The sequence below is a fragment of the Tenrec ecaudatus genome, chromosome Y (assembly GCF_050624435.1).
Source record: "Tenrec ecaudatus isolate mTenEca1 chromosome Y, mTenEca1.hap1, whole genome shotgun sequence".
Taxonomy (NCBI): domain Eukaryota; kingdom Metazoa; phylum Chordata; class Mammalia; order Afrosoricida; family Tenrecidae; genus Tenrec; species Tenrec ecaudatus.
The window spans coordinates 15,708,886-15,726,144 of NC_134549.1; positions in this window are offsets into that span (position 1 = coordinate 15,708,886).

A 17,259-nucleotide genomic window follows, 5' to 3' on the forward strand; every position below is an offset into this window, starting at 1 on the left:
TTCTCTGGGCATCATGTTTGTGAATGAAGGTTCTCTCTCAGGGCATCATCTTAGGAAAGAAGGTTCTCTCTCTGGGCATCATCTTTTTGAATAAAGGTTCTCTCTCTGGGCATCCTATTTATGAAATAAGGTTCTAGGTCTGAGCATCATCTTTACGAAACGTTCTCTCTCTGGGCATTATCTTTATGAAAGAAGGTTCTCTTGGGCATCATCTTTATGAATGAAAGTTCTCCCTCTAGGCATCATCTTTATGAAAGAAGGTTCTCTCTCTGGGCATCCTCTTCATGAATAAAGGTTCTCTCTCTGGGCTTCATCTTTATGAATGAAGGTTCTCTGCATGGGCATCATCTTTATGAATGAAGGTTCTCTCTCTGGGCATCCTCTTTATGAAATAAGGTTCTTGGTCTGAGCATTATCTTTACTAAAGATTCTCCGCCTGGGGATCATCCTTATGAATGAAGGTTCTCTCTCACGGCATCATCTTTATGAAAAAAGGTTCTCACTCTGGGCATCCTCTTTATGAAAAAAGGCTCTCTGTATGCCCATCATGTTTATGAGAGAAAGTTCTGTCAGGGCTTCATCTTTATGAAAGAAGGTTCTCTTGGGCATCATCTTTATGAATGAAAGTTCTCCCTCTAGGCATCATCTTTATGAAAGAAGGTTCTCTCTCTGGGTATCCTCTTCATGAATGAAGGTTCTCTCTCTGGGCCTCATCTTTATGAATGAAGGTTCTCTGCATGGGCATCATCTTTATGAATGAAGGTTCTCTCTCTGGGCATCCTCTTTATGAAATAAGGTTCTAGGTCTGTGCATTATCTTTACGAAAGATTCTCCGCCTGGGGATCATCCTTATGAATGAAGGTTCTCTCTCACGGCATCATCTTTATGAAAAAAGGTTCTCACTCTGGGCATCCTCTTTATGAAAAAAGGCTCTCTGTATGCCCATCATGTTTATGAGAGAAGGTTCTCTCTCTGGGCATCATCTTTATGAAACAAGATTCTCTGTCTGGGCATCATATATATGAATTAAGTATCTCTCTCTGGGCATCATGTTTTTGACAGAAGGTTTTCTGCCTGGGCATCATCTTTACAAAAGTACTTTCTCTGCCTGGGCATCATCTTTATGAATGAAGGTACTCTCTGGGTAATATCTTTATGAAACCAGGTTCTCTCTGCGGTATAATCGTTATGAATGGAGGTTCTCTGCCTGGGCATCATCTTTATGAATGAAGGTTCTCTCTCTGGGCATCATGTTTATGAATAAAGGTTGTCTCTCTGGGCATCCTCTTTATGAAATAAGGTTTTAGGTCTGGGCATCACCTTTACGAAAGATTCTCTGCCTGGGGATCATCCTTATGAATGAAGATTCTCTCTCTGGGCATCAACTTCATGAATGAAGGTTCTCACTCTGGGCATTATCTTTATGAAAGAAGGTTCTCTCTCTGGACATCATCTTCATGAATGAAGGTTCTCTCTCTCAGCATCATCTTTATGAATGAAGGTTCTTTCTCTGGGCATCATCTTTAAGACAGAAGGTTCTCCATATTGGCATCATCTTTATAAAAGAAGCTTCTCTGGCTTGGCATCATCGTTATGAATGAAGGTTCTCTGCCGGGGCATCATCTTTAAGAATGAAGGTTCTCTCTCTGGGCATCATCTTCATGAAAGAAGGTCTCCCTTTGGGCATCATCTATAACAATGAATGTTCTCTGCCTGGGCATCATCTTTACGAAAGGTTCTCTGCCTGGGCATCATCTTTATGAATGAAGGTTTTCTCTCTGGGCATCATCTTAATGAAACAAGGTTCTCTCTCTGCGCATGATCTTTATGAAAAAAGGTTTTCTGCCTTGGCATCATCTTTACAAAAGTACGTTCTCTGCCTGGGAATCATCTTTAAGAATGAAGGTACTCTCTCTGGGTATCATCTTTATTAAACAAGGTTCTATGGTGGACGTCATCTTTATGAATGAAGGTTCTCTCTCTGGGCATCATCTTTATGAAAGAAAGTTCTCTCTTTGGGCATCATCTTTATGAATTAAGATTCTCTCAGGGCTTCATCTTTATGAAAGAAGGTTCTCTTGGCACAAATTATGAAAGAAGGTTCTCTCTCTGGGCATCAACTTTATGAATGAATGTACTCTCTCTGATCATCATCTTTATGAATGAAGTTTAACTCTGGCATCATCTTTATGAATGAAAGTTCTCTGCCTGAGCATCATCTTAATGAATGAAGACTCTCTCTGGGCATCATATTTATGAATTAAGGTTATCTCTCTGGGCATCATCTTTATGAATGAAGTTTCTCTCTCATGGCATCATCTTTATGAAACAAGGTTCTCTCTCTGGGCATTATCTTTATGAAAAAAGGTTCTCTGTAGCCCACCCTCTTTATGATAGAAGGTTCTCTCTCTGGGCATCATTTTTTTTTTTTGATTTCTTACTTTATTTTTTTTTTAACAATTTATTGGGGCTGATACAATTCTTTTCACAGTTCATACATATACATACATCAACTGTATAAAGCACATCTGTACAGTCTTTGCCCTAATCATTTTTTTCTCTTTTTTTCTTTTACATTTTATTAGGGACTCCAACAACTCTTACCACAATCCATACATATACATACATCAATTGTATAAAGCACATCCATACATTCCCTGCCCCAATCATTCTCAAGGCATTTGCTCTCCACTTAAGCCCCTTGCATCAGGTCCTCTTTTTTTCCCCCCCCTCCCTCTCCTTTCCCCCCTCCCTCATATGCCCTTGGTAATTTATACCTCGTTATTTTGTCATATCTTGCCCTATTCGGGGTCTCCCTTCCCCCCTTCTCTGCTGTCCCTCTCCCAGGGAAGAGGTCACATGTGGCTCCTTGTAATCAGTTCTCCCTTTCCAACCCACTCGCCCTCCACTCTCCCAGCATCGTCCCTCACGCCCTTGGTCCTGAAGGTATCATCCACCCTGGATTCCCTGTACCTCCAACCCTCATATGTACCAGTGTACAGCCTCTGTCCTATCCAGATCTGCAAGGTAGAATTTGGATCATGGTAGTTGGGGGGAGGAAGCATCCAGGATCTGGGGGAAAGCTGTGTTCTTCATCGATACTACCTCACACCCTAATTAACCCATCTCCTCTCCTAAGCCCCTCTATGAGGGGATCTCCATTGGCCGACACTTGGGCCTTGGGTCTCCACTCTGCACTTCCCCCTTCATTTAATATAATATATATATACACATACATATATACATATACACATATATACACATACATACACACACTTATATCTTTTTTTTTTTTTTGCATGATGCCTTATATCTGGTCCCTTGGGCACCTCGTGATCGCACTGGCCGGTGTGCTTCTTCCATGTGGGCTTATTTGTTTCTGAGCGAGATGGCCGCTTGTTCACCTTCAAGCCTTTAAGACCCCAGACACTATCTCTTTTGATGGCCGGGCACCATCAGCTTTCTTCACCACATTTGCTTGTGCACCCATTTGTCTTCAGCGATCCTATCATGGAGGTGTGCAGTCAATGATATGATTTTTTGTTCTTTGATGCCTGGTAACTGATCCCTTTGGGACCACTCGATCACACAGGCTGGTGTGTTCTTCCATGTGGACTTTGTTGCTTCTGAGCTAGATGGCCGCTTGTTTATCTTCAAGCCTTTAAGACCCCAGTCAGTATCTCTTTTGATAGCCGGGCACCATCAGCTTTCTTCACCACATTTACTTGTTCACCCACTTTGGCTCCAGCCGTTGTGTCGGGAGAGTGAGCATCATAGAGTTCCAATTTAATAAAAGAAGGTATTCATGCATAGAGGGACTCTGGGCATCATTTTTATGAAAAAAGATTCTCTGTCCGGGCATCATATATATGAATTAAGTATATCTCTCTGGGAATCATCTTTATGAATGAAGGTACTCTCTGGGTAATATCTTTATGAAACCAGGTTCTCTCTCCTGTATAATCGTTAAAATGAAGGTTCTCTGCCTGGGCATCATGTTTATGATTGAAGGTTCACTCTCTGGGCATCATCTTTATGAATGAAGGTTCTCTCTCGGGGCATCATCTTTATGAATAAAGGTTCTCTCTCTGCGCATCATCTATATGAGTCAAGGTTCTCTCTTGGGCATCAACTTATGAAAGAATGTATATTCTCTGGGCATCAACTTTATGAATGAAGGTACTCTCTCTTGGCATCATCTTTATTAAACAAGGTTCTCTCTCTGGACGTCATCTTTATGAAAGAAGGTTCCCTCTCTGGGCATCATCTTTATGATTAAGGGTTCTCTCCATTGGCATCATCTTTATGAAAGAAGGTTCTCTCTCTGGGCATCATCTTTATGATTAAAGGTTCTCTCTCTGGGCATCCTATTTATGAAATAAGGTTCTATGTCTGGGCAACATCTTAACGAAACTTTCTCCCTCTGGGCATCATCTTTATGAAAGAATGTTCTCTCTCTGGACATCATCTTCATGAATGAAGGTTCACTCTCTGGGCATCATCTTTATGAGTGAAGGTTCTCTCTCTGGACATCATCTTTATGAAAGAAGGTTCTCTGTCTGGGCATCATCTTTATGAATAAAGGTTCTCTCTCTGGGCATCCTATTTATGAAATAAGGTTCTAGGTCTGGGCATCATCTTTACAAAACGTTCTCTCTCTGGGCATCAACTTTATGAAAGAAGGTTCCCTCTTGTTGGAAGCCGTAGCTCTCGAGAGATATGGGAAGCCACAGCTCTCGTGATGTGTGTAGCCGCAACTCTTGCTGCCATTACTAGATGGCGCCGGGCAGGCAGGGCGGTGGTCCAACTAAGTGGTAAACAACCACTTAGCGCATGCGCGATGCTGAGATTACATAGTCATAACTACACCCTGGAGTATTCAAACGAAGGTTCTGGCGAACTCACCAATCTATACATGAGGTTTTGGCAAATGCACCAATCAAGGCACAGCACGTCCCCTTAGAGCATATATAAGCAGCAGTAGTTTGGGGTTTCAAGGTCTTTTACCGCATAATAAAAAAATAAAACACTTGTGGAAGAATCCTGTTGTGGCGCGTCGTTTCTTGCTGGCGAGACCTGGCGCGCGACAAATGGTGCCGAGAACCCGGAAATTTACGATCATCTAAGGCACGAGCGGAGACCCCCACCAGGGAGGATTCAGAACCACACGGAATTATAGAGGTAAGTTCTGAGAGATATGAGCCTGAACGATTGCTAGAGCTGCAAACTGTTGTATGCATTCTAATACTTTCACTTTTGGTTTCAACGGCGGACAGCCTGCTGCTTCTTATCTTGCAAATAAAACCGTGTGAACCTGTGTGTTAAATTCTTGTCTACATAAGTAGGGAATATGGGGAACGTAGCAATAAACACCATGGTTACAGCGCTTGATGCTTTATTAAGGAAGAGAGGATTAAAAATTTCAGAGACGACGCTGCGTAAGTTTGTAAAAAATGTGGATGAGATAGCACCGTGGTTTTTATCTACAGGTTCTCTAACTTTGGCAAGTTGGAACAAACTGGGCTGGGATGTAGACCGAGCTGCAAAAGAAGGGAAATTGAAACCGGGAACTAGACCCATCTGGAAGTTAATAAAAGCATGTATTGAGGATAAAGAGTGTAGACAGTCACTACAGCAGGGACAGCAGGCTTTGGAGGACGTTCAGGAAAGCATGTCAGAAACAGAACGGGACGAGTCCCAAGAGGCTCGGGGCGAGTCCAAAGAGGCTCGAGGCGAGTCCAAAGAGGCTCGGGGCGAGTCCAAAGAGGCTCGGGGCGAGTCCAAGGAGACTCGGGAAAGGCATGCCCAAACAGAAGAAACTGCGCAGGTAGAATTAGGGGAGGAAGTTGATCAACAGAAGAAGAACCATACCCGCCATTCGGAGCCTTTATATCCGTGGCGAGAACTAGACCGTGCCCGCCATTCGGAGTCTTTAAATCCGTGGCGAGAACTAGAACTCTTGGAAATATTAGAGGAGGAGGAGGAGCAGTTAGAGGAGATAGCTGCTCGCTATGAGGAAGGTCGGCATGATGCACTAAAAGCGGCTGAAAGAGGGCAGTATAGTGCTATGCGGAAGTCAGCTGTGAGCCCATCAGCACCACCTCCTTATAAGGAAGAAAAGCAAAAAGGGTGTGGCTATTCCTTTTGCCCAGCCAATATCCGTAGAGAAATTCAACAAATGTATCCAGTATTTGAGGATCAGAATAATGCTCGTTATCATACACCCGTAGAACACAAGCAAGTAAAGGACTTAGCTGAAGCTGTGAGAGCTTCTGGAGTAAGTGCAAATTATACTCAATCTTTAATTGAAAGGCTTACGAGTCAAGCTATGACTCCTGCCGATTGGACATTTGTAACAAAAGCTGTATTGACTACAGGACAGTACCTGGAATGGAAATCTTTATGGCAGGATTTATTAACAGCTCAGGCTAGAGAAAATGCTGTGGCAGGGCAGCCAGCATGGGATTTTGAAATGCTTACAGGCCAAGGAAGATGGGTTAGTAATCAGACAGCATATCAATTGCAAGTATATCAGCAAATAAATTCTGCTGCAAGCAAGGCATGGAGAACTTTACCTAATAAAGGAGAGGTTAGAGGCAACTTAACAAAAATTGTACAGGGACCTACTGAACCTTTCTCAGATTTTGTGGCACGAATGTTGGAAGCAGCAGGAAAAATTTTTGGAGATCAAGATACAGCTATGCCTCTCATTGAGCAGTTAGTCTTTGAGCAGTGTACTAAAGAATGTAGAGCAGTTATTACACCATGGAAGTCTAAAGGATTGCAGGCATGGATGAAGGCTTGCAGGGAAGTTGGTGGTCCTTTAACTAATGCAGGACTGGCTGCTGCAGTAATGGCGGCCCAAAAAAAGAGGCCCATTAAGATGCTTTCAGTGTGGTAGGGAAGGTCATATTAAAAACATTGTCAAACTGGGACAGGGCCCAAAAGGACCCCGGGTGTGTGTCCTCGGTGTGGTAAAGGTAGACATTGGGCCAACGAGTGCAGATCTGTAAAAGATAGCAAGGGAAGCCCCCTAGAGCAATATTACCAGGAGCCAAAAAACGGGAAGTGGGGCCCTCGTCCCCAGGGCCTGCAAATGTATGGGGCAATCCAGGAGGACGGCCTCTTCCCACTGGGGAGGCCAATCCCAAAAGGGCCACTGCGGGATCCGCAGGGGTGGACCTCAGGGCCACCACCAGAGCAGTACTAACACCACAGCAGGGGTGTCAGCCCATTCCTACAGATTTTTATGGTCCCCTTCCAGAAGGCACCGTGGGCTTGCTGCTTGGCAGGTCCTCCACCACCTCAAAAGATATTATTGTGCACCCAGGAGTTATTGATCAGGATTTTACAGGACAAGTAAAGGCGATGTGTTCCTCTCCACGGGGAATATATGACATCTCACCTGGAGACCGTATAGAGCAGCTCTTGGTATTGCCTAGTGAGCATGCACTGTTTCCAAGTACCAAAATTAGTAGGGAAAAAAGGAGTTTTGGATCATCAGGAGAAGCTGGAGCTTTCTTTTCGGTGCAGTTGGATCAACGCCCAACTTTGACACAGAATATTGAAGGGAAAAACTTTGAAGGTTTATTGGACACAGGGACAGATAAAAGCATTATATGCACTAAATGGTGGCCTTCCTGCTGGCCAGTAACACAATCTTCACAGTCTCTACAAGGACTCGGGTATGCATCCATGCCTATGATAAGCACCAGGCGGTTGCACTGGAAGGCTGAGGAAGGACAATCAGGCCAGTTCCAGCCATATGTTCTCCCCTGACCCGTAAATTTGTGGGGAAGAGACATATTAACAGATCTAGGATTAGTACTAACTAATGATTACTCACCTATAAGTCAAGAACTTATGCAAAAAATGGGATATGTACCGGGAAAGGGAGTAGGGAAACACCTGCAGGGTTGTCCTGAACCAATAGAAGTAGCAGTGAAGAAAGATCGCACAGGTCTGGGTTTTTCCTAGGGGCCACTGCGGAGCCGCTACCCATTCCATGGCTCTCAGCAGAGCCAGTTTGGGTACCACAGTGGCCACTTCCAGTAGAAAAATTAATTGCGGCACAAAAGTTAGTTAAAGAACAGCTAGAACTAGGACATTTAGAACCATCTGTGTCACCTTGGAACACACCTATTTTTGTCATTAAAAAGAAATCAGGAAAATGGAGGCTGTTACATGATCTATGACCCATCAATGCCCAAATGTCACTCATGGGTCCTGTACAGAAAGGCCTTCCATTGTTATCTGCAATACCTAAAGGATGGACTGTCATTATAATAGACATTAAGGATTGTTTTTTCTCCATTCCTTTGTATGAGAAAGATAAGGAAAGGTTTGCTTTTACTCTACCCTCCATTAATCATGAAGAACCTGATAAACGTTATCAGTGGCGAGTTTTGCCACAAGGAATGACTAATAGTCCTACTATGTGTCAGTTATTTGTGGACCACGCTTTAGCACCTGTCAGAGAAAAATTTGGTCAGTTAAAAATTTACCATTACATGGATGATATATTAATAACTGGAGAAGAGGAGCTAGATGTGCAGCAGGGATACAGTGAGGTAGTTAAGGAAGTAGAATCCCATCAGTTAGCAATAGCACCAGATAAGGTTCAACAATCTTCAATTGGACAGTTTTTAGGAGCCACAATAAGTCCATGTCATATAACACCTCAAAAATTGACTATACGGAAGGATCAGTTAAAGACATTAAATGATTTTCAAAAGTTGCTAGGAGATATCAATTGGCTCCGCCCATATTTAAAGATATCCACTGCAGACCTTAAGCCATTGTTCAATATCTTGGAAGGAAAGCCACATTACTTCTCCTCGAGAAATCACTCCTCAAGCTCAAAAAGTATTAGAACAGGTTGAAAAAGCCATTTCTGAAGCGCGGTTGGATAGAATAGACATAAAATCTCCTTTTCAACTGTGCATTTTAAAAACTGCCTGCGCGCCTACTGCGGTATTGTGGCAGACTGGACCTTTGTTGTGGATCCATGCTCACTCCTCACCTTCAAAAACTATTGAACACTATCCTTCTATGGTAGCCAAAATGGCCTTAAAGGGAGTTAAGACAGCTATTATGCATTTTGGAAAAGAACCTAGCAGTGTCATTGTCCCATATACTAGTGAGCAAGTTGCTACACTGTGCGCCACTACAGATGAGTGGGCAATTTTTAAATGCAGTTTTAATGGACTAATAGACAACCATTATCCTAAACATTCTTTGTTGCAGTTAGTGACTGCACATCCAGTAATTTTTCCCCGTGTCACTGTTAACAACCCCATTAAGGTAGCTTTAGACATTTATACAGATGGCTGTAAAACAGGTAAAGGATGTTATGTGATAAACAATCAAGTGACTACATTACAATTTTTATCTAATGCACCTCAATTATTAGAATGTTTGGTGGTCTTAGAAGTTTTTAAGAAATTCACGGAACCAATTAACAACATATCTGACTCCCATTACGTAGTCAACGCAGTATCTAAGCTGGAAATTGCTGGCTACATTAAGCAATCTAGCAAGGTAGCAGACATCTTGTCTCAAATTAGAAAATGTATTTTGCAATGAAAACACCCATTTTATATTCAGCACATACGTGCTCATAGCTTGTTTCCGTGACCTATGGTGAAAAGTAATGATTTGGCTGATCAAGCTACAAGAGCTTTTCCTGTGTTAACTAAATCCAATTTTGAACTTGCTAAAGACTTTCATGAGCTGTATCATGTGCCTGCTGCCACTCTACGCATTAAGTTTTCAATTACTCGCGCAGAGGCTCGTACTATTGTGTTGCAGTGCGCCAAGTGTGCAGAATTTATTTCTAAACCTTCAGTTGGAGTAATTCCTCGAGGGGTCCGTCCTCTCGACATCTGGCAAATGGACATTACCCACATATCTGCTTTTGGAAAGTTGCAGTACGTGCATGTGTCAGTGGACACCAGTTCTGGCATTGAACATGCAACACCCCTAACGGGGGAAAAATCCAGCCAAGTAATTCAACATTGCTTAGAAGCTTGGAGGCATGGGGCAAGCCCACCATATTAAAAACGGATAATGGGCCTGCATATACTTCCACCAAGTTCCGACAGTTTTGCTTGCAAATGCAAGTAAAACACCTCACGGGCTTGCCGTACAATCCCCAAGGGCAAGGAATTGTGGAACGGTGTCATCGTACTTTAAAACAATATTTATTAAAACAAAAAGGGGGAATAGAGGCCGTGACGGTCACTACCCCTAGAATGGCCTTATCTTTAACTCTTTTTACTCTAAATTTTTAAGATCTGGATGAGAAAGGCCAATCAGCTGCAGACAGACATGGACAATGGCCAAAGCCACCAAATGAAATGGCCCAATGGATCAATGTATTGGATAGTAAATGGTATGGCCCGGACCCCATATTAATCAGGTCCAGGGGAGCAATTTGTGTTTTTCCACAGAAAGAAGAAAACCCCATCTGGGTGCCAGAGAGACTGGTGAGACTAATTAAGGAGGATGAAGATCGTGGGAGCAGGAAGAATGTAGAAGACGATGATCAACCTAATAATGTTGCTGATACTGATGGTAATATGGACCCCAATAGTTAAAGGAGTTTTTTTATGGGCCATAGCTAAAACTTGGCCCGTACCTATTCCCATACACTCGAATGCGTCAATATTACCCTTATTCATATCAACGCAATGTGATTTGGGAATACCATGTATTACACCTAGAGGGGAGCCTCCTAAAGTATATAATGCAAGCAATTTTACATTGGCATATAGTTTGTGTTTTACCACCATTAATACTAGTGCACCATGTATATATGTAATAAATGGATCTTTAGTCAATTGGGTGGATCCTTCTGGAGACTCTACAGTTAATAATATTATATCCACCCTTATGAAAGTTGCACAAGGTGCTACAGGTGGAAGTGGCACCTCTGAGAAAGGAAAAGGTGTAAATATAACAACACTCATGATGATTCGTGAGGGATCTAGGCCCTCTGGGCCCATCTATGAATCAGTAGTGCCACCTAATGTGACCAGAAGTGTCATATTACCTAGTTGTTTACCTGAAAAAGTTTTCCGCCTTCTTTTACTCAATGCCAGTCTCCAAACTATCGGAACAAACCTATTATACAAGGTTTTGATATGACTCCAGCTTTAGGTAAAGCAAAATGGAATGGCAGTATTAATATCACGGGTCCTGATAATACTTGGCCGTGGTATGAATGGATATTATATAATCAACGTGGAGCATCTACAATAGTGACTCCTTTTGCAAAAATGTTTGGAATTAATGATACTTTATACAATGTCACCGGTGTATACAATACCACTACAAAGAGGCTGAAAGTAAATACTATGGTTAATATATCAAGAGTGCAATTTCAGCCATCACCTGTTTGTGTCCAGCCCCCATTTTTCTTTCTGTTAACATTCAACATTAGTCATGCAAATGATACATGTTGGGAAGCTTCATGTAATAGCTTTAGCAGTCAGTGTTGGCTTGCTGAATGTTGGAATGGCTCTGAGCCATTTGCCTTGTTAGTAAAGATTCCCACTATGATACCTGTACCGGTTGAAGCAGATCCCAATACTTTTCCTATTGCTACACTTTATAGTTATAAAAGAGATTTTGGCATTACTGCAGCAATTATTACAGCTATTACTATCTCAGCTGCAGCAGCGGTTACAGCAGGATTGGCTATGTCCAATCAAGTAATGACAGCAAATGTCATTAACAATATTACGCAATCTACATCAGAAGCTTTATCTACAGTCCATATATTGGATCCTCGATAAATGTCTGGTTTACTGTTAGTGAACCAGAGAGTTGATTTATTACAGCAATAAGTGGATACTCTTACGAGCATGGTGCAATTAAGTTGTGTTTCTTCAACACCTAATTTGTGCATAACATCTTTAAAATTCTTGAATGAGTCTTCTTTTAGCAGCAAGAATATATCGCAATATCTTACAGGACAATGGACAGCTGAGCTGGAAGAACTTCAAGAACAACTCCGGATGCAGATTACGACTCTTAATGACACAAGAATGAAACCCATAACTGTTGGAGATTTTACTTCTTGGCATTCTACTGCCTTTTCCTACTTTAAAGAGTGGGTGGGGGTGTTTACATTTGCTGCAATAATGTGCTGTGGAGGAGTGTTGTTGCTATGGTTGCTCTGCAAGCTTAAAGCCCAGCAGAAACGTGACAAAGTCATCATCACGCAGGCGCTCTTAGCGATTGAGCGCGGTGGTTCCCATGATCTTTGGCTTTCTTTGTTAAGAGAAAATTAACCCCCATAAGTTGTCAGCTCCTGCACCCCAAGGGAATTGTCCCATTGCACTGGGAAGAGTGACAGAAATTGGATCTTGGTCAGCACTTGCACCATGTGGAGCTTTGCTCATTGCACACATCAGGGTGACCAGATTTGGGTTTTTATATCCATCTTGATCTCCTGGGGCTGCTGGAGGCTCCGGGATGGATCGAAGGACTTTATATCCATCTTGATCTTTTGGAGCTGCTGGAGGCTCTGGAATTGATTGATGGATTAGGCTTAAATAAAAAAGAAAGGAGGAGATGTGGGAAGCCGTAGCTCTCGCGAGATGTGGGAAGCCACAGCTCTCGAGATGTGGGTAGCCGCAACTCTCGCTGCTATTACTAGATGGCGCCGGGCAGGCAGGGCGATGGTTCAACTAAGTGGTAAACAACCACTTAGCGCATGCGCGATGCTGAGATGACTTAGTCATAACTCCAACCTGGAGTATGCAAACGAAGGTTCTGGCGAAATCACCAATCTATGCATGAGGTTTTGGCAAATGCACCAATCAAGGAACAGCATGTCCCCATAGAGCATATATAAGCAGCAGTAGTTTGGGGTTTCAAGGTCTTTTACCACATAATGAAAAATTAAATGCTTGTGGAAGAATCCTGTTGTGGTGTGTCTTTTCTTGCTGGCGAGACCTGGCGCGCGACAGAGAATCATCTTTCATAAAGATGATGCCCAAACAGAGAATATTCTTTCATAAATATGATGCACATAGAGAGAGCCTTCATTCATAACGATGTTGCCTAGAGAGTGAACTTTCATTCGTAAAGATGATGCCCAGAGAGAGACCTTTCTTTCATAAAGATGATGCCCAGAGAGAGAACATTCATTCATAAAGATGATGCCAAGAGATCCTTCATTGATAATGATGATGCCCAAAGAAAGTACCTTCATTCATAAAGATTATGCCCAGGCAGAGAACCTTCTTTCGTAAAGATGATGCCTAGGCATAGAACCATTTTCTTAAGATGATTCCCAGGAAGAGAACTTTCTTTCATAAAGATGATGCCCAAACAGAGAACATTCATTCATAATGATGATGCTCAGAGAGAGAAACTTTTTTCATAAAGATGATGCCCCGAGAGAGAACCTTCTTTCATAAAGATGATACTCAGACAGTGAGCCTTGATCATAAACATGATGCCCAGAAGAGAACCGTCATTCATAAAGATGATGCCCAGGCAGAAACTTTCATTCATAAAGATGATGCCCACAGAGAGAACCTCCATTCACAAAGATGATGCCCAGGCAGAGAACATTCTTTCATAAAGATGATTCCCACAGAGAGAACCTTCTTTCATAAACATGCTGCCCAGAGAAAGAGCCTTCATTCATCAAGATGTTGCTTAGGCAGAGAACCTTCATTCATAAAGGTGATGCCCAGAGAGAGAACCTTCATTCATAAAGATGATGCCCAGAGAGAGAACCGTCATTCATAAAGATGATGCCTAGGCAGAGAACTTTCATTCATAAAGATGATGCCCAGAGAGAGAACGTCATTCATAAAGATGATGCCCAGGCAGAGAAGTTTCATTCATAAAGATGATGCCCACAGAGAGAACCTTCTTTCATAAAGATGATACTCAGACAGTGAGCCTTGATCATAAACATGATGCCCAGAAGAGAACCGTCATTCATAAAGATGTTTCCCAGGAAGAAATTTTCATTCATATAGATGATGCCCAGAGAGAGAACCATCATTCATGAAGATGATGCCCAGAGAAAGAACATTCTTACATAAAGTTGATGCCCAAAGAAAGTACCTTCATTCACAAAGATTATGCATAGGCAGAGAACCTTCTTTCGTAAAAATGATGCCCAGGCATAGAACTTTCTTTCGTAAAGATGATTCCCAGGAATAGAACATTCTTTCATAAAGACGATGCCCAAACAGAGAACATTCATTCATAATGATGATGCCCAGAGAGAGAACCTTTTTTAATAATGATGATGCACAGACAGAGAAACTTCTTTCATAAATAAGTTGCCCAGAGAAAACCTTCTTTCATAAAGGTGATGCCCAGAGAGAGAACCTTCATTCATAAAGATGATACCCAGAGAAAGAACCTTCTTTCTTAAAGAGGATGCCCAGAAAAAGAACCTTTATTCACTAATGATGCTGCCCAGAGAGAGAGCCTTCTTTCATAAAGATGATGCCCAGGCAGAGAACCTTCATTCATACAGATGATGTCCAGGCAGAGAACCTTCTTTCGTAAAGATGATTCCCAGGCAGAGAATCTTCTTTCATAAAGGTGATGCCCAAACAGTGAACCTTTTTTCATAAATATGATGCACATTGAGAGAGCCTTCATTCATAAAGATGTTACCCAGGGAATGATCTTTCATTCATAAAGATGATGCCCAAACAGAGAACCTTCATTCATAATGATGATGCCCAGAGAGAGAACCTTTTTTTAATAAAGATGATGCCCAGACAGAGAACCTTCTTTCATAAATGTGCTGCCCAGAGAAAGAGCTTTCATTGATAAAGATGATGCACAGGCAGAGAACCTTCTTTCATAAAGATGATACCCAGAAAAAGAACCTTCATTCTTAAAGATGATGCCAGAGAGAGAATCTTGTTTCATAAAGATGATGCCCAGAAATATTGCAATCATTCATACAGACGATGCCCAGTCAGAGAAACTTCTTTCTTAAAGATGATGCCCAGAGAGAGAATTTTCATTCATCAAGATGATTCCGAGAGAGAACATTTTTTCATAAAGATGATACCCAGGAAGAGAACCTCTTTCATAAATATGCTGCCCAGAGAAAGAGCCTTCATTTATAAAGATGTTGCCTAGGCAGAGAACCTTCATTCATAAAGATGATGCCCACAGAGAGAACCTTCTTTCATAAAGATGATGCCCAGACAGAGAGCCTTGATCATAAACATGATGCCCAGAAGAGAAACGTCATTCATAAAGATGATGCCCAGGCAGAAATTTTCATTCATAAAGATGATGCCCAGAGAGAGAGCCATCATTCATGCAGATGATGCCCAGAGAAAGACCCTTCTTACATAAAGGTGATGCCCAGGAAGAGAACATTCATTCATAAGATGATGCCCAGAGAACCTTCATTCATAAAGATGATGCACAGAGAGGGAACCTCCATTCACAAAGATGATGCCCAGTAGAGAACCGTCATTCATAAAGATGATGTCCAGAGAGAAAACCGTCATTCATAAAGATGATGCCCAGAGAGAGACCTTTCTTTCATAAAGATGATGCCCAGAGACAGAACCTTCATTCATAAAGATGATGCCCAGAAGAGAACCGTCATTCATAAAGATGATGCCCAGGCAGAAACTTTCATTCATAAAGATAATGGCAAGAGAGAGAACCATCATTCCTGAAGATGATGCTCAGAGAACCTTCATTCATAAAGATGATGCACAGAGAGAGAACCTCCATTCAAAATGATGATGACCAGGCAGAGAACATTCTTTCATAAAGATGATTCCCAGGCAGAGAACCTCTTTCCTAAATATGCTGCCCAGAGAAAGAGCCTTCATTCATAAAGATGTTGCCTAGGCAGAGAACTTTCATTCATAAAGATGATGCCCACAGAGAGAACCTTCTTTCATAAAGATGATGCCCATAAAGAGAGCCTTGATCATAAACATGATGCCCAGAAGATAACCGTCATTCATAAAATTGATGCCCAGGCAGAAATTTTCATTCATAAAGTTGATGCCCAGAGAGAGAACATATATGTCTAAATATGATTCCCAGGCGAGAACCTTCTTTCATAAATATGCTGCCCAGAGAAAGAGCCTTCATTCATAAAGATGTTTCCTAGGCAGAGAACCTGCTTTCATAAAGATGATGCCCAGAGAGAGAAATTTCTTTCATATAGATGATGCCCAGGCAGAGAACCTTCATTCATATAGATGATTCCCAGAATTAGAACCTTGTTTATAAAGATGATGCCAAGAGACAGAACCTTCATTCATAAAGATGATGGACAGAGAGAGAACTTTATTCATAAGGATAATGCCATAGCAGAGAACCTTCGTTCATAAAGATGATGCCCAAACAGAGAACCTTCTTTCATAAAGATGATGCCCAGTGAGACAACCTTCATTCATACATATTATACCCAATTAAAGAACCTTCATTCATAAAGATGAGGCCCAGACAGAAAACTTTCTTTCATAAAGATGATGATCAAGCAGAGAAACTTCATTCTTAAGGATGATGCCCAGAGAGAGAACTTTCTTTCATAAAGAGGATACCCAGAAAGAGAATATTTGTTCAATAAAAATGCTGCCCAGAGAGAGAGCCTTAATTCATAAAGATGATGCCCAGGCAGAGAACCTTCTTCATAAAGATGATGCCCAGGAAGAGAACTTTCTTTCATAAAGATGATGCCCAGGCAGAGAATCTTCTTTCATAAAGATGATGCCCAAACAGAGAACCTTCTTTCATAAAGATGATGCCCAGAGAGATAACCTTCATTCATTAAGATGATGCCAAGAGTACCTTCATTCATAATGATGATGCCCAGAAAGATAACCTTCTTTCTTAAAGAGGATGCCCAGAAAGAGAACCTTTATTCAATAATGATGCTGCCTAGAGAGAGAGCCTTCATTCATAAAGATGATGCCCAGAGAGAGAACCTTCATTCATAAAAATGATGTCCAGGCTGAGAACTTTCTTTCGTAAAGATGACACCCAGGCAGAGAATCTTCTTTAATAAAGATGATGCCCAAACAGAGAACCTTCTTTCATAAATATGATGCACATAGAGAGAGCCTTTATTCATAAAGATGTTGCCCAGGGAGTGAACTTTCATTAATAAAGATGATGCCCAGAGAGAGAACTTTCTTTCATGAAGATGATGCCCAGGTAGAGAACCTTTTCGTAAAGATGACGACCAGGCAGAGAACTTTCTTTCATAAAGATGATGCCCACAGAGAGAACCTT